This window comes from Corylus avellana, chromosome ca2, assembly GCF_901000735.1.
Source record: "Corylus avellana chromosome ca2, CavTom2PMs-1.0".
Lineage (NCBI taxonomy): Eukaryota > Viridiplantae > Streptophyta > Magnoliopsida > Fagales > Betulaceae > Corylus > Corylus avellana.
Genome location: NC_081542.1, coordinates 19496024 through 19519478, shown reverse-complemented (window position 1 = coordinate 19519478; position 23455 = coordinate 19496024). Strand labels below are relative to the sequence as shown.

The 23455-nt window shown below is 35.6% G+C and overlaps 1 long non-coding RNA gene across 1 annotated transcript; it reads right to left on the bottom strand.

Moving 5' to 3' along the window:
* Positions 1-4203: 4203 nt before the first annotated feature.
* LOC132172152 (uncharacterized) lies at positions 4204-8299 on the bottom strand. The gene is made up of 5 exons (XR_009439124.1): positions 8102-8299; positions 6495-6645; positions 6263-6386; positions 5187-5235; positions 4204-4652 (listed from the first exon to the last, which is right to left on the bottom strand). It is a non-coding gene; the product is annotated as an uncharacterized LOC132172152 (long non-coding RNA).
* Positions 8300-23455: the final 15156 nt, after the last annotated feature.

The following is a 23455-nucleotide window of genomic DNA, read 5'->3' as shown; positions in this document are numbered from 1 at the left end:
CAATTAAGTGGTAGTTTGAGGGGATTATGTGGACTTTCCCCATTCTTTTATATTAACCAATAGTTATTATTTATTTATTCTATTAACCTTATTGCCTGGGAGTCTGGGACAGTAATAAGAACCTTGTGGCCTAATGAAACTTCTTTTTTCTTTTGAAGGTAAAGTCTCAGGAATTGGTCGACACTTGCTTAGAGGAAATATATTGAGATTAAGAAGTAATATATCCTTTGTCAAAGTAACAAAAAATATTAGAAAATTAAGAAGTAGTTAAGCGTAAAAACACCTAATGGATTAGCAACATGGGCCAGCCAAAAATTCTTCAGTCATCCGTGACCGTCCAAGAAAAAGAAAAGAACAAAATCATGAGCTCCGGTTGTCGTCAAACATTATTGGAACGCGAATAAGGGTATTCTTTCGGGAGCAGCAGGGGCATAAATTTCGAGTGCTTCATTATTTTCTTATTTAATTAAGACACCTGGTCCGTAAGTTGTAATGGCGAGGTCAACAAGAATTAAGAACTGTATCCATACGAATAAGGTGACAAGAACAGTAGCCAAACAAATGGCTGGAATGAAATTCCATGAATCTTTATGTAACATAAGTAACAGAGCATCACAAAATGCAATCACCATGGTTGCAATGGGTTAGCAACATGAGCTAGCCGAAAATTTTTCAGTCATATGTGTGACCATCCAAGAAAAAGAAAGGAACAAAATCACGAGCTCTGATTGTTCGTCAAACATTAAAGGAACCCCAATAAGGGTATTCTTTCGGGAGTGGGGGGGCAAAAATTTTGAGCGCTTCATTACTTTCTTATCTAACACATCTGGTCCATAAGTTGTAATGGCCAGGTCAACAAGAAGTGGGAATTGCATCCATATGAAGAGGGTGATAGGAATACTAGCCAAACAAATGGCTGGAATTAAAATTTATGAATACTAGCTATTTCTCTCATTTTTTAGAGGAATAACTATTTTTGTGTGTATGAGATTAATCATTCCCATAAGAATAACTATACCCATACCAAACAAAAGAATGATTATTCCATAAGAATAACCATTCCATTTTAGGGGTCTATTCCGCAAACCAAATGGACCCTTAGTGAGTAATGCTAGAGCCATCTTTTTATCTTCTTAAAGTTGATGTGGCTTTTAAAATCACCATTGGATAAAAATCTAAGTATGATTTATCTAAAATATAATAATAATTTTAAAAGCTATATTTATTTTAGGAGGATAAAAAAATGATTCCTAACATATTACTCAATAAGTATTTAGATAAATGTGATGAGTAAATGATCGAGTTTTAGCTTTGAAGAGAAAATTGTACATGTTGAGTCAATAATTGATAATATTTTATTTGAGGTTGTGATAATGAAAGCAGTGAGGACTTTTCATGCACATATATATATCCAATTTCTTGACTGACCAAAAATAAATTCAAGAAAATAAAGGAGATGTAACATTTGCTACAAATGAATTCAATGAATCTACGGGTTGCAAATTGCCAGTTAAATTCCACATGGGGCCCATGATGTCAATAATTTCCAAATTCCAAGTGATAATACTAAGAATAAATCCAAGAAATGTAGAGCATGAGAAATAAAAACGACGTACCTAACTTATCTCATCAATACGGCCTAGACTCTTCTCTTCAAGTCCTCTTCATGCAAATTGCTTGTTAAATTCCACGTGGACCACATGATGTGAATTTGTTTTGCATGTGATAATCAATAATAAAGCGTATGGAATTAATTTCTGGATATCCACTCTCTTGATTCAATCCCAATAAATCTAAAAGAAAAATCAACTTTTGAAAAATAAAGAAGATGTAATTGCCGTCCACTTTCGGATTGAAAGTTCATCTCATCAATGCACAGACTCAAGGATTGGAGTCGTCTATACTCAAATTGCACGAAAGTTCCACATGTAACATAAGGGCCCTATGACTATGATGACACATAATTTGTCCGAGGCCAAGGGCTGGGATTTTAATGTTGTGGGTTTAATTAAAATTGCGACTTCTTAAATTTAAACTTTCTTTTTTTTTTTTAGCTTAAAATTTAAACTTATGAATAAAGATATTTTTCTTAAATTGTATTAAATCTGAATAATAAGTCAATGCCGTAGCGTTCTAAAAAAAAATGTGTGTATTTTAGAAAAAGAGATAAGAGAAAAGGTTGTGGATGCAATTCTTTCTACTCTTCTTTATGACTCTCTAAAGAGTCGATGCTAATTGGTTGGGAAAATTAAGAAACAACTAATAATTCAATTAAACCATTTTGCACGGTAGAGTTTTTCATCCAGATCCTTTAAACCATTGAACTACCACCCTCGATGGTTTTTAGCTTATGTGTTGAATTCTTAATAAATGTTGTAAAATTAGGTTTTTACACCACATTCAGATAGAAGATTTTCTCTAAAAAAATGGTATCCTAATATGTCAAGTCATTAGTTCTGAAACCTATGGTATTATATTAGATAAGGGCGGGCAAATTAATCATTTACCGCCTACTGACCGTCCCCGAGCCATCACCGACTGACAGCTGACTTTTGACAGTTGGTAGGCGGAATAAAAATACTGTTTCAACATCGGTTTGGTTCGGTAGGCAGTAGAATTGTTTTTTTTTTTTTTTTTTGTCAGTTAACTGACTTAACTGATTTTTCAAGTAAATTTTGAATTTTATCTGATAGGTTTCCTTATTGTGTTTGTGGAGGTGATTTGTGGTTGTACTTGTAGCCTGTGTTCCATAAATTTACTTTTTCTTTTCATTTATAAATCATATGCTTTGTTGATTTTGTAGTTACAAGGAAGTTGATAAATCTTAATGTAAAAACTTGTAACAGACAATTGACCGACTAACTGACCTCCTATTAACCAACTAACCGATTAAGCAAAAAAGTTGAAACTATTCCTTGTCTGTATGAAGTCGGTTAATTAATTGACTTAATCGACTTTCACAAATTGGTAGACGAAAATCTTCCTACCGACACCGACCGAACCAATACTCACCCCCTAATATTAGATACAAAACTTGTACAGTTATAATTTTGTTTTCAAAAAATTTAGAAATATGTGATGTTAGTGATTCAATGATTGAGTTTCTGGTTTGAAGATAAAACTGTATCTGATCAAGTTGAGTCAATAATTCAAAGAGTCATGATTATGTTTTATTTGAGGTTGTGATAATGAATTAAACAGTGAGGACTTTTCATGCACATATCCAATTTATTGACTGACCAAAAATAAATTGCCTCTTAAATATTTCCACATATATGGGCCCCATGATGTCAATAATTTCCAAGTTTATAATCCAAGAAATGTAAAGCATGAGAAATAAAAGCGACGTAACTTATCTCATTAATACCAAGACTCTTCCCTTCAAGTCCTCCTCATGCAAATTGCTTGTTAAATTCCACGTAGACCCCATGATGTCAATTTGTTTTGCAAGTGATAATCAATAAAACGTATGAAATTTCTGGATATCCACACTACAAAAATTATGGTCATTAGCGGCGACCCAAAGTTGCCGCTAATGAGTAAAAAGTTGCCGCTATTTATAAATACCGGCGACACGCGGCCGCTATTTGGTGGTTGGTAGTAAGTCGACGGTAAAACTAAATACCAAAAGTTGCCGCTATTGCCAAGGTAATAGCGGCAACTTAAAGTCGCCGCTAATACTTTTTTTTTTTGCCGGAAAAAATAATTCAAAATGGTTCCATGGTTGCCGCTATTATATATCATTAGCGACGACCACCAAGTTGCCGCTAATTGTATGTCATTAGCGGCGACTTTAAGTTGCCGCTAATGATATAAGAAAATTTAAAAAAAAAATTAAAAAAAAAGTCAATAGCGGCAACTTAGTGTTGCCGCTATTCCTCTGTCATTAGCGGCAACATCCAGTTGCCGCTATTTATCTCATTAGCGGCAACTTAGGGGTTGCCGCTAATGAATTAAAAAAATAGAAACTCAATAGCGGCGACTATAGAGTCGCCGCTATTGATTAAAAATAATTTTTTAAAAAAAAAACAAAAAAGAAAAGAAAGAAGCATCCATATATATATATATATAGTTGGGATGGCACATGTAATGCACGTGCTTCATTCCCTATATTATGTATCACTATAATTATTACCATTATAATTTTAATAATATACATATATTATCCTATAAATAGATTTAATGTCTAGATTATTGAACAAGTATACATAAAATTTTCTGAAAAGTAAGACTATAAAAATCACAATTTCATATTCTCAGCAATCAAACAGATCGTAAAACCCAAAAATTCACACTATTACAAGACAGTCATTAAAGTTTGTAATTTCTTAGCAACCAAAAAGCCGTCGGATAGAGTCTTTTCGTTTGAAAACAACACAAAGAACTATACCTGCACAAACAGCACTACAAGAGCATCAGATATTTGCTGCAGGCTACGATGAATGGTTTTTAAGGAATATTATAGCCAAGCAAAAACACAACTGGTGCCTAACATGGGAATTTCGGATCTAGACAACATTTAGAGAAAAATTAGCAGTATGGCAAGCAAAAATGGGAGGCAGCATAAAAATACAAAATACTGCAGCCTTTGAGCATGAACTAAGTAGAAGCGACTCCAAGCAAAACAAGCCAAAGCCAACTAAGTAGAATATCTGCAGTAAAACCAACCGACACATTAGGTAAAACCCCAACACCAAATCCAATAACTTGCATGAATATAAAACATTAATATGTTGCATTTGTTATTCCCCAAACTATGAATTTTGGCCTTCACTGTTCAAGGCCATAAGACAGTAAATTTGCTTTTAAAAGTAAGAGGTGTTAGAAAGCTAGCATTATGACTAAAAAGGCAAATAACCCTTACCATATTTATTATGACATCTTCTAGGTACATGGGTCTGTTTTCCCACTAAGCACTCTACGCATTCATTTTTTGTAATGTTGAATCATTTACATCAATGAGATTTAAAAAAGAAAAATAAAAGCACTCTTTTCCTTTTGCAGCACATTCTACACCATTGCATATCTCCTATTAGACAGCTTTACACTATGAAGAACATAAGAAGTAGAATAAATCAACCTAAAATTCATTGATAACTACCCCCACCAACTGCACAAACATCCCATAACTCTGCAGTTTCATATCAAAAGTGAAAGTAATAAGAGCCATTAACGGAACAACGTACCCCAACCAATACATGGTCATTGAAGACATCGATTGCTGCAAGGATTCCCCTGAATTAGAAAAAGAAGAAAAATTTATATGAATTAACTATAAACGTATGGAAGTGCAAAGACAAAAAAACAACGAAAAAACTAAGTACAAAGGAATTATAAGAAACCTAGAGGGAAGTGCAAAGATACTTTTGGAAAAAAATGGCGGAACAAATTAAAGATTTTTTTTCTGGCAAGTAATCAACGAATAAATGACAAAAGAGTACACTACCTAAGTACAAAGGAATTATAAGAAAGAAAAAGAAATAAACAGAAAGCAAGACAACAGATGCAAAACGGGAAAAAAAAAAAAAAACATATTATCCAAAATAAGGGGGGTGTTGGCTGGATTTTCCAGCAAGACACACTCCAAGGGCAGTAGATTAAACAAGGGAAACACAAGAGAATAAGAAGATCAACTTGCTGCAGAAATTCTGCAGAAAATGAGCAAAAGGCAAGAGAAAAAAACAGGGGAAAAAACAGGGAAAGGAAGAACAATTTTCTGCAAGGGACTTGGCTCTTTCTTCTATTTTTCTTCTTCTTCTTACGTTACAAATTTCTGAAGCTACACAATACAAAAGACAAGAGAAACCTTTTACAAAAGTAAGTTTTAGAACCACACGTGGCTTCACAACAAACACACATTTTCACCTACTACAAACTAGAGTTTAATATAACACAACCAAAGATAAAAGTTGAAAAGTCAAAGCACATTAGTTTGTAACAGGGGGCAAAAAACCATAAAACTATATTGGCTGCAAAGAGGGAAAGGAGAAAGAAGAAAAACGGCCAAGCAAAGGGAAGGGAAGAGAGGGGGGAGGAGAAGTGTTTCTCCTTTGCATTGTGGTTATAGCGAAGAAAGTAGAAGAGAAAAGGAAAGGAAATTATTTTCCTTTGTTTGGTTCCTAGACACAGGTAAAAAAAAGAAAAGGAGAATCACTACTCCATAACAAGCTGCGCGTACTGTAATATTAGCAAGATGAGAAGATTTCAAGAACTTACAACAGAAAAATAATGTAAATAGACTGAAATATATGACCTCCCTTACCTAACCAACTTGCAAAAGCCAAATACTGTAGTCTTTGAGCATGAACTGGTATTTCATTAGCTATATCATGATGAATAATTGGGAAAAAATGGAGGCCAATTTTTATCATCATCAGGGACGCCAGCTGATATACAAAATTGAAAGCAGAATTACCAATTTAGAGAACAGCAAGACAGGTAAAAAGAAAATGCATAATTTTTTACTGTAAAAGTTGTAGGTTGCGGCATCATACATCTAGAAATAGCATCTTCTCTCCGCTTTATATCCTGTAGACAGCAAGTTAAAAAGCACATTGAAACCACATTACTAGGAATATGTGATTCTCAAAAGTGCGGCATTGGTTCTTTCCTTGAATCCTCCGGAGGCTTTAAGTCAATAAATGGCTGCAAGCATTTGAAATCCACTAAAGTCAGAAATAATTAATATGTGAAATGGTACATCATATTGTAAAATCACCAATTAGCATAAAAACACAGCAACAAAATTTCTTCAGTTGAAAAAAGATGGTTTTGCCAGTAAAAATTTTCTGATGTCAAAAAGTTGCATTGTTTCCAAAAGTAATATCAAGCTATGACAGCATGATTATAACAAGTCAGATATACAAAACCTCTCTACCATAGCAGCACTTTTTCTCTAATCTGCACATCAAGTTGGACATTATGACCAATCAAGTACAGCAGTAAACATCATCCTGCTCAATGGGGAAAAGGATCAAATGGAGATATCAAGAAATCAAATGGGACTTAACCAACCCACACTAGCCATATAGACGTCACACCATGCAAGTGTACTGGCCGGTTGGCTCCAACATTATCTATCTCAGTAGTTAATGGTTGGTCATATTTGGTCCACTCTAAGCTATGAAAAAAGGCATTCTCCCTTTTAGCATCTGTCTAATCTCCTTGTGCTTCCTAATCCTATTAATGAAGACTCTACAACAATGATTCCAAACAAGTGTCTTTTTACATTTCATAAACCTATGATCATTCTGTTCAACAAAAATGTAATGAACTAATCAAAATTCTTTAAAGTTCTCATAGGAACATTCTGGCATATTTGCGTAAAATTTCATCATTCTAAAGCTATAAAATGCAAAGTGGTCTCCCCAAATGTCCATCATGTCTCACCTAGTCCCTTCACCACCCTTCTGTTGAAAAACATGGCATGAGTAATGGTATGTCTATTGGATATCCAAAGCAATGGAAAATATCTCTGAAGAACAGAACAATCCAAACCCAGCAACCCCACCTCACTCAACCCTTATAGACAATAACTCAAAGATTTTACCTCTCCAAATTAGGAGATCCGGGTTAAAAAGAGTTCCAAGATCATTTTTTGTAAGGTTTAAAAGGACGTATCAAGACAATATAATTAAGACCATACACGATTTCCCCTTTATAAACCCAAAAAGAACTCCAAATCAAGGACCTTTAAGACCAGTTCAAAAGTAGTAAGTATCAAAGCAAAACCACAAGATATCCATAACCAATTAGATATTCCAATTCCGCACCCTGAAGTCTCCGAGTATTCTATAAAAAAAGCTAGCTAAAGTCAACATATGGACAGAATCACCTTGGAAACATGCAAGGAGACCAATAAGTACCTTGGGTAAGTTATTATCTACTCAATTGTTAAAAAGAAACTATTTACATTGATCACTACAAATGAACATGCCTAAATTATGAAACATAACACCTAACAAACGAGTGAAAATAGTAATATATAAATGCACAACTGAAATAGGAGGACATCATTTCTAAACAACTGAAATCGTCATGTGTTTGTTTGATTTCTTAGAAACCAAACAAACACAAGACGCAAATTTTTTCACACTCTTACCTCTCTATTTTTACGAACTCCACTCACAAAGCTCACACGAAAACCAGAGCTCCAAACGCAGCGTTTTCAGGCTTGAAAGCCATCGGATCCATCATGGGAGGGAGGGAGAGCAGCGGGAGAGAGATCGAGAGTGAGAGTGATGAGGGAGGTGAGTGAGAGGGGTGTTAGGGATTTTGGTGTTTTGAATGTTTGGGGAAAAAAGACGCGGTTTATGAAATTTTTTGTCCGAAAATTTCAGAAACCCCGCCACTGGATGGCGCTTTATTTTTCGCACTGCCTCAAATAGCGGCGACCCCAGAGTCGCCGCTATTCAGGGTAATTTTTTTTAAAAAAAATATATATATATTATACTTACAATTTTTTAATTTTTATTTATTTTATTTATTTTCTCTTGTAATTTGTTTTTTTATTATTATAATATTAACTAATAATTTCCATTTAATAAATCTTTATGATAAAGATCATTAAGTTGATATTTATCTTATAATTAATTATAAGATCAATACAAAATCCAAAGATAATATAAGATTAATATAACTAATGCACTAAGATAATATAAAAAGCTTATAGTTCAATTGAATATTCGATTGAACTTTCAATTGTATCCAGTTTGATCAATCAATTGATCTTATCATGATCAATATAACTAATTTACTAGGATCAATTGGATGTTTGATCGATCAATTGATTCTATTACGATCAATCGTACTAATTCACTAGGATCGATTGGATTTTCGATGAGATGTTTGATCTTATCACGATCAATCGAACTAACTCACTAGGCTTGATTGGATGTTTGATCGATCGAATTTTCGATTCAACATTTGATTGATCATTTGATCCTATTACAATCAATCGAACTAATTCATTAGGATCGATCGGATGTTTGATCGATCATTTGATCCTATCACGATCAATCAAACTAATTCATTAAGATCGATCTCAATCGAACTAATTCATTAGGATCAATCGGATGTTTGATCTATCATTTGATCCTATCACGAGCAATCGAACTAATTCATTAAGATCGATCTCAATCGAACTAATTCATTAGGATCGATCGAATGTTTAATTTATCACTTGATCCTATCACGATCAATCAAATTAATTCAGTAGGATCCATCGGATCAAGTGATCAATCATTTGATCCTATCTCGATCAATCGAACTAATTCACTAGGATCGATCGGATGTTTAATCTATCATGATCAATCGAACTAATTCATTAGGATCGATCAGATGTTTAATCGATCATTTGATCCTATCACGTTCAATCGAACTAATTCATTAAGATCGATCTCAATCAAACTAATTCATTAGGATCGATAGAATCTTTGATCGATTACTTGATCCTATCACGATCAATCAAATTAATTCAGTAGGATCAATCGGATGTTTTATCGATCATTTGATCCTATCACGATCAATCGAATTAATTCAGTAGGATCCATCGGATGTTCGATCGATCATTGATCCTATCTCGATCAATCAAACTAATTCACTAGGATCGATCGGATGTTTAATCTATCATGATCAATCAAACTAATTCATTAGGATCGATCGGATGTTTGAACCTATCACGTTCAATCGAACTAATTTATTAGGATTGATCGGATGTTTGATCGAACATTTGATCCTATCACAATCAATCAAACAAATTCACTAGGATCGATTGGATTTTTGATCGAATATTTGATCCTATCACGATCAATCAAACATTTAAATAGGAATAAGACATAGAAAACTTCAATAATATTATAAAAAAAAATTAATTTTTCTAAGTGTTTTAATTTAATAGGAAAATTTGTTTTATTTAAAAGAAAAAAATAAATATATATATATTTTTTTATATAAAATAAGAATAGAAAAATAGAAAAAATTCACCAACAATTAATATAAAAGAAATAATGACATATTATCGAAGGTGAATTTTTGAGAAATAATTTTTTTCCTTTTATATATGTAGGGTAAATAGCATCACCCCAATATTTATTTATTTTTAAATTTTTTTTTTTTTTTCAAGGGTCAATAGCGGCAACTATATGTTGCCGCTATTAAGTGCCTAATAGCGGCAACTTTTTAAAGTCGCCGCTATTGGGGGGTCAATAGCGGCAACATATAGTTGCCGCTAATAAGGCCTATTGTTTATTATTTTTTTAGCTCAAGTCCATTAGCGGCAACATTTAAAGTTGTTGCTATTAGGCACTTAATAGCGGCAACTTTTAAAGTTGCCGCTATTGGGGGGTCAATAGCGGCAACATATAGTTGCCGCTAATAAGGCCTATTGTTTATTATTTTTTTAGCTCAAGTCTATTAGCGGCAACTTTAAAAGTTGCCGCTATTAGGCACTTAATAGCGGCGACTTTTAAAGTGGCCGCTATTGGGGGGCCAATAGCGGCAACTATATGTTGCCGCTGTTAAGGCCTATTGTTTATTATTTTTTTAGCTCAGGTCCATTAGCGGCAACTTCGAAAGTTGCCGCTATTGACCCATAAATAGCGGGAACTTTTGGAAGTCGCCGCTGTTAAGCTCATAATAGCCGCAATTGGCGGATGCCGCTAATTGTGTTTAAATAACGGCAACGTTTGTTGCCGCTATTGTATACCTAATAGCGGCAACATTAGGATGTCGCCGCTAATGAGTAGTAAATAGCGGCAACAATTGTTGCCGCTATTGATGTTGTTGCTGAATATCACATATAATGGTATTTAGCGTCCGCTAGTAGCGGCGACTTCAATGTCGCCGCTACTGAGAGGCGATTAGCGGCAACTTTTAAAAGTTGCCGCTAATGACCCCTCATTAGCGGCAACTTTTGGGTCGCCGCTAATAATTTGGTTGCTAATGACCAAATTTCTTGTAGTGCCACTCGATCTCTTGCTTCAATCACAATAAATCTAAAAGAAAAATCAACTTTTGGAAAATAAAGAAGATGTAATTGCCGTCCACTTTCAGACTGAAAGTTCATCTCATCAATGCAAAGACTCAAAGACTCAAGGATTGGAGTCGTCTATACCCAAATTGCACGTAGGTTTCACATGTAATATAAGGGCCCTATGATTATGATGATACATAATTTGTCCAAGGCCGATATATATTGGACCATTGTATTTATGACTTTTTTATTTTGAAAATTTAGATGATAATTTAAATTTAGATTACTTTTTTTTTTTTCCCTGAATACTTACAAAAAAATGGTTGAATGTCATATCAAATTTAATAACAAATTGAAAATTTAGATGTGTATGAGTTAAATATGGTGTATTAGTGTCATATCAAATAATAATGACAAATTGAAAATTTAGGTATGTATGATGTGATCAGTTAAGTGTGGTTGAGTGTCGCATCAAGTACTAGTAATGACAAAAAATAATTCCAATTAATTAATTTAAATTTTCTTTGACTGTGCCGACCCCCGGTTTTGGGCTTTGATGATGTCTATACTTTTGGGCTGTTACGAACCGGGCCCATGGGCTCGGGTCGTATTTTATATGTGTAACACTAGAATTAGCTAGAGGGTGTATATGGTTTCTTTGGTGGTTTCCGAATTTCTCATTCATCCAAAAAAAAATAAAAAAGTAATCATTTTCTACTATCCAAATTAGAAACATACCCAAAAACTTTTCTGCATGCAAATTGTTGTTAAATTCTACAAGCTAGGACCCATTATGTCAATAATTTGCAAGTGATAATTATCAATAAAGCGCACATTAGGATGACATGAATGAACTCGTAAACATGTGGGGAGGATGGCTTGTCAATTGTCATGTACCTAACATTTGTTTTTTATTTATTTATTTATTAATTTCCTTCTATCATGATCAAATAATGAAATGTTTCTACAAAACAATAATATGATCAAATAAATTAACAACAAAAATATTGTTATATAAAAAAATTTCCAGAGCTTTTTAGTAAAAGTTTTAAAAATCCACTTTCTTTTTGAATGACATGCATGGCCTAATATAGTTTAGTACATAGCTTTTTTTTTTTTTTTTTTTTTTTGAAATGTTGTACATAGCATTTGACATATAGGGCATGGGTTCAAAACTTTAATGGCTTCAACTAGCAAATTTTTATTTTTATTTTTTAGAAAGAAAAAAAAAAACGAAATCCCAACAAAAACCCTAGCCTAGCTGGTGCATGCCATAACCATTTTATCTATTTTTTGAAAACAAGTTTAAATTTAAAAGGTGGTTAACATGATATTAACCCTTGGTAAATAAAGTCAAACTTTGATACATGGCATTAACCCCTTTGTAAAAGAAAATTAAAATCTTTGATTCATGGCATTGACCCTCGGTAGATGAAATAATTAACCTTTGTTACATGCCATTAATTAACCCTTCTTATTAACCCTTGGTTTATGAAATCAATCTTTGGCACATGGTAATTAAGAACCCTATCCTGATCCTTGGAGTAAATCTTCTTTATTGGTTTCCAAAACCCCATTAATCCCCCTACACGCATATATACCACCTCAGGCAATTCGGCCACTTTGATTTTGCTTCCCTCATTCTCTCACTTTCTCTCAACTCTTCTCATGTACACCCAAGTTTTTTAGAGCCAAAACATCTACAACACTCCACTCTTCTATGTTATACCACACAGTATGGCAGGGGAAAAGTTTCATCAAATATTCCTCCTTTTGATTAATTTTCACACCATTCTAAGTAGCATATTATATATACCTCCTGATGGTAGTCTTTTGCTTGAATATTAAAAAACTGATTTGAACAAATTAAAAGGTGATTATGTAGCTTTCATTGAAGGTCCCATATAATGCTATTTCTTTTCATATCAATTGCATGAAGACATACATGGTGAGATAGCCAAACCTATAGTACGTACATATTCATAATCTTCTTAAACCATTTTCCGGAATGAAGACTAATTAAATTGCACTTTGTTTACGGTATTCAGATTGTCCAAGTTTTCACTTTAAAAAAAAACCATGTTGATGTGCCAATCCCGTAACTTTTAAGCAATGAAAAAAATAAATAAATAAATAATAAAAAATAAATAAATGAAGATAAATTTTTTCTCATCTGAAAGACTGAAAAAGAAGGAAATTGAATGAGCTTATACAAGGGAAGCGTGGAGCTCGTGCATCAATTTATATATAGCATATCATTTTCTAAATTAAATGAAAATATTAGTTTCGGTAATGTAATATTAAGAAAGCTGGTAATTAAGACCCTAAAATGGTTAAATCGATAATAAGAATATAATGGTGCAATATGATGACAAATGGTTATTAGAAAATGGGATGCAATAAAAGAAATAATGCCTCACATAATTGTAAATCATTCATATATATAACTTTAACAAGTGAAGATTGGAGCAGATATTATTACAACAACCTGAGAAACTTATAATACATAAATAATGCATATTAAGGAAAGCTCCATTAATGCCCATAACCTCAACTTCTCTCCGACTTGACCTTCCTTTGCAAGTGAACAATTTTGACCATAAAAAACACAACAATCTTGTCTTTCAAATTATCAAAGCTTCGAAAGTAAGCTTGTCTCTAAGATGTTTTGATGATCAGTGTGCCACAAACTTCCCAAAATCCAACAATAAACCCAACTACCATGCTAATGTAGAATGATAATGACTCAATTCTCCATCAATTTTCGTTGGCTACTCTATTACCCCCATTTGGTGTTACTTCATCCTTTGAACACTTAGTCAAAAGAGGAGGCCTATAGAGTAAAGAGTTGCCTTCGTAGATGGAAGAGTCATTAAGTGTTTGAAGTTGATTCTCAATTGGAATTTTCCCAAACAAGTTGTTGAATGACAAATTCAAGTGACTTACGAAGTTGAAAGAAGACAAACTTTCAGGGACATGACCATAAAGCTCATTCATTGAGAGATCAAGTGATTTTAACAAGTATAAATCCCCAATTTTTTCAGGAACTCTTCCAGTCAGATGATTCATTGATAAATTCACATTGACCAATCTTAAAAGGCTTGTTATATTGCCAGGTATTTCTCCCAATAGATTGTTACTTGAAAGGCCTATATATGGAGTGAACAAGATTAATGATTTTATACTCATATAGATATTCTTTTCCCTTAGAAACCAGCAGTATATGATCGTAATGGTCAGTGTAACTATAATCATCTCTACTCCAATTTCCTAAACATTGAGGGATTGCTTCTAAGAAAGCATTGTGTGCAAGGTCTATGATCTGGAGCCTTGAAAGAAGACATAATTGAGGAGGTATGTCCCCGTGAAACAAGTTGGACTTAGGCCTAACCTCAATAAAGACAAAAAACTTTCTCCTATCCATACTGGAAGTTCTCCAAAGAATTTGTTTTCGCCAAGATCAAGGCTTCTCAAGTTTCTATAGTTTCTAAAGAAAGAAGGATGCTCTCCTTCAAGATGATTTTGGCGCAACGATAATATAACTAGTAAACTCAAATATTGCATTGAACTTGGAACATTGCCGGATATATTGTTATTTGCTAAGTCCAATACCTTAACTGCTGTAAATCCTTCCAATGAGGGGGTAGTTTACCTAAGTTTTCAAGAATAGATCCAAAAAACATTTTATGCTTGAGAAGTAAGTGGGAGTGGACCCTTTAAATTGTTGGAACCCAAATCAAAATAATATGCCGAAGGATGAAATTGAAAGTATGGTACCTGTCCGTGAAGATTGTTACCAGATAGAATCCAATAGGTGACATTTGGGCAGTACTTCCTAAGGCCATACAGAATGGTGTCGGAAATGCCAGCATTGTTTAGCCCAAGAAATTTGAGTTCATTTTGTATTTTAATCCACACTGGAAAGTTTGGGCCGATCTGCACATTTGCTAATTCAATATATCTCAGCTTAAAAGGAGGAACTTGGTCTTGACATCTAAAACCAATGTCCATTTCGCATAAAATTTGGAGTCAAGAGTAGAGATTCTAATCGGGTGAGATTTTGAAAATGAGCCTCACTTAGAACACCTTCCCAAGAATTCGAACCAAGTCTCAACGAAACAAGCATTGACAGTTTCCCGATGCTTTGTGGAATGGTTCCGTTCATTTGATTCACCGAGACGTCAAGTGCTTGCAATGATGATAAGTTTCCGATAGAATCAGGCAGTGAACCCCAAACAAAGCTTTCAGAGAGGTCAAGTGTTTGAAGACTACTATTGGAACATTTAGACAAGCCATCCACAAACTCAGTTGTCTCCCCACTTATGTTGGTGAATTGCAGATGTAATGTTTGCAAGTTGCAAAGATTAGAAAATGAGCTTGGTATCTTTCCAATTATATTGTTGACAGATAAATCAAGCTGCGCAAGTTGGCTAGATTTCCCATACCATCTGGAATAGCACCTCTAAGAAAACTGGACCCAAGATTTATTGTTGAAAGCCCACTCACATTTGACAACCGGGTAGGTATGAAGGAGTTAAAACTGTTGGAAGAGAGATTAAGGACTAAAAGCAATGTGAAGTTGTTTGGGGGGAATAGAGTAAGGAAGATTAACAAGTCTACAACCATGTAGGTGTAACTCCACCAAGGGAGGGAGCATATTAACCGCATGAAGCTAATCTGTAACTTCCTCGAGATTTACATATCCCAAATTAAGGTACATAAAAGAAGGATTAGGAAACCCATCAAACCATTGTTGGCTTTTGACTTCCAATACCCATTCTGGAAAGGGAATGACCATTTGGATGTTGGATGAAAATTGTTAAAATAAACTATAGAATACTAGAGAATATAGGGATAAACTGAATATTGTATTTCTGTGTGTCTAGAACTGTATACAATGGGGTCTATTTATAGTTGAATAAGGCCAGACATAATAGGAATTACAATCAAGGAATTAATGTACAATATTACAAAATAATATCAATGTATATACAGGGAAAATATATCAAATCAGCAATTATGGTGATTGTCAGCAATTATGGTGATTATCAGCAATTATGGTGATTATCAGAATATAATCAGAATATATTCTGATTATATTCTAACATCCTCCCTCAAACTCAAGGTGATAATGTAGATGCCAACTTGAGTTTGGAAACAAGATCACGGAACCGTCCAGGTGGATGTGCTTTGGTGAACACATCGGCCAACTGATCAGTGGAAGCAATGGGACAGAGACGGAGAGTCCCCTGCAAAAGATGATGGCGCACAAAATGACAGTTGATCTCAATGTGTTTAATACGTTCATGAAATACGTCATTATGCGTAATTTGAATCGCACTTCGATTGTCACAAAAGATAGGAGAACTGGAGGCCTGAGAAACACCCATATCATGTAGGAGCCAACGAAGCCAGAGGAGCTCAGAAGTGGTGTCGGCAAGAGCACGATACTCAGCTTCGGTGCTAGAGCGTGCAACAACTGATTGTTTCTTGCTACGCCAAGAGATGAGAGAATCACCAAGTAAGAAACAATAACCCGTGGTGGAACGACGATCAGTGGGATCACCTGCCCAATCAGCATCTGAATATACATGTAAGTCTAATGATGAGTGAGAGGAGAAATGCAAACCATGAAACAGAGTGCCCTTCACGTAGCGAAGGATGCGAAGAATAGCCGCATAATGAACCGAGCGTGGTGCTGTCATAAACTGACTAACAAGGTGGACTGCATAGGCAAGATCCAGTCGTGTCACAGTAAGATAGATGAGACTGCCAACTAACTGTCGATAGAGAGTGGCATCGAAAAGTAGCTCACCATCAGTGGCACGAAGTTTGACATTTGTCTCTAGAGGGCTATCAACAATTTTGCAATCAGTAAGGCCAGCTAGTGAGAGGAGATCTGAAGCATACTTGGCTTGAAAGAGATAGTAACCTTTTGGATCAGAAGACACTTCCAATCCAAGAAACTAGCTGAGAAAACCCAAATCCTTCTTCTCAAATTGTTGGCTCAAAAACTGTTGAAGGTTATGAATACCAACAGTATCATCTCCAGTAATAATCATATCATCAACATACAGTAAGAGGAGAATGAAACCAGCATCAGATCGCCGGATAAAAATAGCAAAGTCATAGGGGCTAGAAACAAACCCAATCTGCGCAATAGTGGAACTGAATTTGGCAAACCAAGCTTGTGGAGCTTGTTTGAAACCGTACAATGCCCGGCGAAGTCGGCAAACCTTGTGTGGCGGATGATCGTACCCAGGAGGAGGCTGCATATAAACTTCTTCACTAAGATCACTATCGAGAAATGCGTTTTTCACATCCATTTGAAAAAGATCCCAATGACGCACAGAAGCCACAGCAAGCAATGATCGAATAGAAGTAAGGCGAGCCACTTGTGCAAAAGTCTCTTCATAATCAATACCATACTCCTGATTGAACCCCTTTGCCACAAGACATGCCTTGTATCGCTCAATAGACCCATCAGATTTTGTCTTAATCTTGTAAACCCACTTGCACCCTACCGCTGTTTTGCCTGGAGGTAAATCAACTAAGTTCCAAGTATGGGTTTTGGAAAGGGCATTAAGTTCTTCAGACATAGCATTCTGCCAAAGAGGGTTAGCATGAGCCTCATGGAAGGAGTGAGGTTCATGGAGAGTAGCAAGAGCAGAATAACAGTGATAATCATGAAGATGGGAAAGAAGAGATGTTACCCGAGTAGAACGACAAGGGATAAAGGGAGCGGGCTCAAGAGTAGATGGATTTACAGGCAGGGCAGAGTCATTGGGGTCGACCGTCGGAATGTCGTCTGGAGAGCTTGTCATCCCTGCATCAAGATCAATAGTGTCGGGGAGCAAATCAAGCGAGACATTAGTGAAGATAGGAGAAGAACTAGAGGAACGAGTAGGAAAAGACTCCATATCACTAAATAGCCTATGTTCCCAAAAAGTGACGTGCTGCGAGATGCGGAGCCGTTTGGAAATAGGATTATAACAACGATATGCTTTGTGTTCAATGCCATACCCAAGAAAACAACATAGACGAGAACGAGGTTCTAATTTTGTGCGTTCATGGGATGGAAGTAGCACAAAACAGATACAACCAAAGAGGCGGAGAGATTGGTAATCAAAAGGAGATCCATACAAAAGTTCATAGGGGGACCTATTTAAGGTAGTGGGAGATGTGACCCTATTAATGGTATAAACAGCGGTAAGAGCGGCTTCTCCCCAAAAGTGTTCAGGGATAGAAGCAGATAGGAGCGAAGCCCTAACAGTGTCTAAGATGTGCCTGTGTTTACGTTCAACACGACCATTTAGTTGAGAAGTATTTGGGCATGAGTGATGGGAAAGAGTGCCATTTTGTTGGAGGGTAGTAAGAAAGGTAGATTCACGATATTCCATAGCATTATCAGAACGAAAAATTTTTATGTTGCGAGAAAATTGGGTTTGAATCATCCGTTGAAATTCAGAGTAAATTTTCGGAAGTTCAGACTGATTTTGTAAAAGATAAAGCCATGTGTATCGAGAAAAATCATCCACAAAAATGACAAAATAGCAGGATCCACCCATGGTAGGAATAAGCGCAGGGCCCCATACATCAGAATGCACCAAATTAAAAGGAGCAGAAGAAACAGATGCACTATTATTAAAAGGTAAAGCACTTTGTTTTCTAAGTTGACATGCAACACAATCAAATGACTCAGACTCAACAGACCCTAATTGACCACTTGTAGCTAAAGAACGAATACGAGAAATAGATGCATGCCCTAAACGAGAGTGCCATAAACTGAGGGTGGTAGAGGGAGACCGAGATGGAGTGGCAGCTGACACAGCAGGAGGAAGATGGAGTGATGAAAGCTCAAACAGACGTCCAATCTTACGGGCGGTCCCAATTAGCTGTCCCGTCTGTGGATCCTGCACATCACAACCTCGGTTAGAAAAGTGTAGTTCTAAGCCAAGTTCACAAAGTTGACCAACAGATAAAAGATTTAACGAGAGATTAGGCACTAAGTATGTATCAGACACAGATAGTTGATGAGTAGAAACAGACCCGACGTGACTAACAGCAAGATGGGAACCATTAGCAGTGTAAATGGTGGTAGGCCTAGGTAACACAGATTTTGCAAAAAATATGGAAGAATTCGGTGTCATGTGATTACAACAAGCAGAATCAATATACCAAGAGGAATTACCTGGTGTGGTGGACATGGCAGTATTAAAATTGGACTTAGATAAAACCTGATGAATGAGAGCTTCGATTTCTGTAGGAGAAAGAGTACTGGGTTGGGGTGCAATATCGGTGTAAGACATATCTGATGTATCAGTATGAGTGACCGCAGCAGCCTTATGACTAGGAGCTTGATGATTCCCACGAGAAAGTCTTTTCCTGCATTTACTATATCTGTGGCCAAACTTCTGACAATAGTGGCACTAGATGTTCCAATTGGATGAGGAAGACCCAGCAGGAATAGAATTAGGAGCACGCGCATTGCGGGATGCAGTGGCCATGACCATCTCAGAGGTGTGTAACTTCATAGTAGAGAATCGAGTCTCTTTTTAAACAAGTTCACTAAGAGCACTCTCCAAAGATGGCAGTGGTGAGCGGTGAAGAAGAGAAGCTCGAGTATGCTCAAACTCATCTCGAATTGCCGTAAGAAACTCGGCTAGGCGCATGCTATCGCGAAAAGCGATGTACTCAGAGGCATCAACCTTATCCCTCCACTTTGGCTCACATAGTGCTAATTGATTCCAAAGACAAGTCATTTGTGAATAAAAATCAGTAATACTCTGACCTGGTTCCTGGCGCATGTGATGGAGTTTGGTCTCAATCTGAAACCGCTGAGCAAGATCAGTAGTGCTGTAGCGCTGAGCTAACATATCCCAGACATCTTTGGCATTGTCAAGATTGCCAAATGTCATGCTGATGGAGACAACACAAGTGTTGGAGAACCAAGAAATAATCCTGTAATTGATACTTTTCCATGTGCGGAGGCGGGTTAAGAAAGCCGCAGCAGGTTCCTCTTTTCCAGCAAGAGGCTTAGGTTCTTCACCAGAAACATACTCCCAAAGACAATGTCCTTTGAGCCACCTACTCATATTTTGAGACCAAGCCGGGTAATTGGAGCCATCGAGAATAGTAGGGATAGGTTGGGTAATATCTTTGGTGTTTAGGAGAGCGGTAGGAGGTACAGCCATTTTTTTTTTTTTTTTTTGGGATATAATCTGGTGTGGTTGGGTGTAGGGTAGGTTCTGTGAGCCTAGTGCGAGAATCAATCTGGTGTGGTCGAGTGTATGATAGGGGATATGAGCTTGTTTTTAAGGGTTAAGATCTGGTGTGGCTGAGTGTATAGTAAGGAGTATAGGCTTGGTTCAAGAGGGCTGAGATCTAGTGTGGCTAGGTGTACTGTAGGTGTGTAAGCTCAAAAAAGTAGGAATAATCTAATGTGGCAGGTTGTATAAAAAAAAATGAGCTCAACAAGACAACTTACAAGGTGGCGGCACGTGGTGGCGCGTGGCGGCTCTGGGTGGCGCGTGCTTCGGCTGGTTCGACAGATCGGCAGCCTCCGATCACGAATCTGTGATTCGTTTTTGAAAACGGCTGACAAGGGCAGCACGTGGTGGCCGGAAATGGTGCGTGGCGGTGGTTCAAAATTCCACAGAAGGTTGTGGCGGCGCATGGGGTCTCCTGGTGGCGTGTTCTTTCGGCAGGTCAGTAGATCGGCAGCCTCCGATCTGGATTCTAGCAGAATTTTCTGAAAACGGTTGACTGGGGCGGCGCGTGAGGCGCATGAATAGTGACACAGAGACTTCAGGCAGCGCCTGGGGCGCGTGAATAGTGACACAGAGACTTCAAGCGGCGCATGAGAGCGTGTTGGAATTCAGAATGTTGATCTGATAACTCCATAGGACAGATCAGACCTTTTTGAGCCTGTTGGAATAATAATTTTATCAAAACAAGATCGAAAAAGTCTTTAAACGGACTGACTTCCTACTTCTCTAGAGAAGGCCAAAACTTGGCTCTGATACCATGTTAAAATATACTAGAGAATATAGGGATAAATTGAATATTGTATTTCTGTGTGTCTAGAACTGGTATACAATGGGGCCTATTTATAGTTGAATAAGGCCAGACAGAATATGAATTACAATCAAGGAATTAATGTACAATATTACAAAATAATATCAATGTATATACAGGGAAAATATATCAAATCAGCAATTATGGTGATTGTCAGCAATTATGGTGATTATCAGCAATTATGGTGATTATCAGAATATAATCAGAATGTAACACGAATTGAGGTCTAGATATTTGAGCTTTGATAGATTCCCAAGTTGGGAATTCACAAAGTTGTTGATTCGGAGAAGCCCACCGCAGTCGACAATTTGCCCCAATATATGGCTTGCATGGGCATAAGCCCATATTGTTAAACGGATTAGATCGTCTTTATATCACTTGAACTTTAGAGTAATCATGGTTAAAATTTTACTTTGTCCCATCTAATAGTTTATAAGTGTCAAATTACTTAAAAATCTTAAATGACATGGTAATTTATTCACTACCATTAACAACATCAATAATGCTAAATACTATCTTTTTATCTAATAATTGTTTTACAATGTGGATGTAACACTTTCAACCAACAATCGAATATATATATATATATATATATATATATGTATATATATATAACAAAAATTAATCCCAAAATTAATTAAGAGCATCACGTAAAAATTGTTAGACAATTGTTTCTCACATTTGTCTTAACCTCATATAGAACATTAAATTTGTGAAATATTTCTCTTAACCATAAAATGCTCTTATGCTCTCCATTTGATTTGAAATCATGTGAAGAACGCGGAATTTGCCAAAAGACAAAAGTAAAACATGTGACTATCAAGAGCAACCGAAGCATATGATATGCCAAATTACATGATTTAAAGGCCAATATTGATCACAGTAAAGTAAAGAACAGGTCCAAAATCAGAGGGATCAGTTTCTACTTTAAGATAAAAATTAAAAATTAAAAAATAAATAAATAAATCTGGGTCGGTTATCATTTCTTCTTGAAGTAGTTCCCATTGTAGATAAAGAGAGTAACAGAGAACCTATTAACTTCCAAGAGACAGAATATGAAGTAGAGACTATAAAGTTGTAGTAAAGGCACAACCTTTCACCAATCTAATTCTGCTCACATCGAGGTACGATGATATCTATGTTGTCACGAATCTCTGTAATTGTTGCTCTAAATTACTTGTGTTTCCTTCAAATCAATCTTGTATCTTGGAACCCTTTTCTCAACTCTTTTGTCGTATGTTTCACTTTAGCAGACTGTTTCCTATATTCAAATTTCTTATCTTTTTTCTTTTTCTTTGTGTTTCCTGAATCTGTTTTTAGATGGTGGATGATGGGTAACCTTAAGCATTGCTTGATCCCCTTGTAATATATATAGCATCAGAAAGTTCAATGATTGGTACTATTATTATAGGTGATTTACCCAATTCCCTGAATTCACAATGAAATCTGCTCTTATAAGCACTAATTCCTTCACTACAAAAAACCGGTCATTTTCTGATGTGGCAAACAGTGTCATTTTTTTGCTACGTCAGTAAATCCTGACGTGCTAAAATTGGCACGTCGACAAATTTTTTACTGACATGTCAAAAGTCACACGTCAGGATTTACTGACGTGTTATATTTAACACGTCAGTAAATCCTAACGTGTGACCTTTTGACATGTCAGTATATTTTCATTCAATTTAATTTTTAAAAAATTTATTTAAATAACTTTTAATTTTATAATTTTTTGACGTGTCAAGGTCCGACACGTCAGAAAATTTCTGACGTGCTACTTTGACACGTCAGAATTTCTTATTATTATAATTTTTTTTTTGTTTAATATCATGTTTATAATATATTTCATCTAACTTTTGTTTTTTATTAGGAACGATTTTAAATGAAAATGATACTCAAAATCTTTCCAGATCTTTATTAATTAAATAAAAATATTAATGCTGCTCTTGACTTTGATTTATTATTCTTCATTCGCTCTTGACTTTTCCAGGAGGGTTTACTGACGTGTCAGACAACCTGACACGTCAGTAAACCTATGTCAATAAAAAATCCTTTTTTTGTAGTATATAGAAATTAAAATCTAATTATCTCTGCTATGTCTTTTTTTTCTCACGGAAAAACACTATTTAATTGAAGATAAAACAAACAAACATGAAATGATGAACTTGTCGTTGCATCCAAATAGCTAGGCTTTCTTCTTAATTCTTGTCTTGATCATCTTCATTTCGATCTTGTCAATCAATCAGACCATTTTATAAAGCTGTTTTAGTGTACAACGTAGAAACAGTTCTATATACAACGGAAACGATGACAACTTCATATATTTTTCCTATATATATATATATATATACACACACATCTATGTATGTCAAAACTTCAATATGAATAATGTTAATTTTATTATTTTAA